Consider the following 1,856-nt stretch of genomic DNA (forward strand, 5'->3'; position numbering starts at 1 on the left):
GTTCAATGGTTGAGTGTCAACCTATGTACCAGGAGATCACGGTTTGATTTCCAGTCAGGGCACATGCCCAAGTTATGGGCTCAATCCCCAGTGGGGGTAGGCAGGAAGCAGCCTATCGATGTTTCTCCATCGTCAATGTTTTCATCTCTCTATCCCTCTCCCTTCCTTTCTCTCTAAAACCATAGTGGCCTTGGTAATCACATGGATCAATCATTCAATAAAGTAGCCCTCATCTACCTAAAAAAAAAAAAGAATTGAGAGTCCAGAAATAAATCCTTACACTTACAGTCAATTGCTTTAACAAGGGTGCTGAGATCATTTGATGGGAAAAGAACAGGCTTTTCAACAATGATGCTAGGACAGTGATGGCGAACCTTTTGACCTCGCCATGTCAGCATTTTGAAAAACCCTAACTTAACTCTGGTGCTGTGTCACATATAGAAATTTTTTGATATTTGCAACCATAGTAAAACAAAGACTTATATTTTTGATATTTATTTTATATATTTAAATGCCATTTAACAAAGAAAAATCAACCAAAAAAATGAGTTCGCGTGTCATAGGTTCGCCATCACTAGCAGCTAGGACAACTGGATATCCACATCCATATCTCTTAGAAAAAAAGCATAGGATTATGCACCATGACCAAGTGGAATTTATCCCAGAATGCACAATTGTTTTGGGTGTCTTGAAATTCAACTAATATAATTCACTATTAATAGAAAAAAGGACAAAACCACATGGCCATCTCAATAGCTGCAAAAAATTATTTCCAAAATCAAATTTATATTCATGATACAATCTCTCAATAAACTAAGAAGAAAAGGAAGTTTAATCAAAGAGCATTATACTTATTAGTGAAAGACTGTTCATACAATAGAATATTATGCAGTCTTTAAAAGGTAGAAAATTACAATACATGCTACAACATAGATGAATCTTAAAGACATTACACTAAGTGAAATAAACCAGTCACAGAAGAATAAATACTATATGATTTCACTTAATATGCAGAGCCTAGAATAGTTTAATTCATAGGGGCAGAAAGCAAAATGGTGGTTGCCAGGGATGGGGGTGGGGGAGAGGAATGGGGAGTTGTTGTTTATGGTAAAGAATTTCAGTTTGGGAAGATGGAAAGAGTTCTTGAGATGGATGGTGGTAATGGGTACCAAACAATGTGAATGTAGTTAATGCCAGTGAACTGTACAGTTAAAAATGATTAAAGTGTTCCTGGCCAGTGTGGCTCAGTAGGTTGGAGTGTCGTCCTATATGCCAAAACAGGGGTCCTCAAACTTTTTAAACAGGGGGCCAGTTCACTGTCCCTCAGACTGTTGGAGGGCCGGACTATAGTTTTTTAAAAAAACTATGAACAAATTCCTATGCACACTGCACATATCTTATTTTGAAGTAAAAAAACAAAACAGGAACGAATACAATATTTGTATTTGCATGTGGCCCGCGGGCCGTATTTGAGGACCCCTGTGCCAAAAGGTTGTGTGATTAATCCCTAATTGTAGCATGTATGGAAGACAACCAATCGATATTCTCTCTCACATTGATATTGCTCTTTCTCTCTCTCTCTCTCTCTCTCTCTCTCTCTCTCTCTCTCTCACCTTCTCTCTAAAAATCATAAGCATGTCTTTATGTGAGAATTTTTTTTAAAGTTAAAGTGGATAAATTTTGTGTTATAAAATTTTATAATTCACTACAATTAAAAAATAAAAATAAGTAAATACAATAGTGAGGGAATGAATACTTTTCTTGTAAGACTGAGCAGTGTTCTCACCACTGTCCTACAGTCTCTAGCTAGTGAAATATTGCAAGAAAAATAAATAAAAGGCATACAGATTGGAAAG

The sequence above is a fragment of the Myotis myotis genome, unplaced genomic scaffold (assembly GCF_014108235.1).
Source record: "Myotis myotis isolate mMyoMyo1 unplaced genomic scaffold, mMyoMyo1.p scaffold_m19_p_2, whole genome shotgun sequence".
NCBI lineage: Eukaryota > Metazoa > Chordata > Mammalia > Chiroptera > Vespertilionidae > Myotis > Myotis myotis.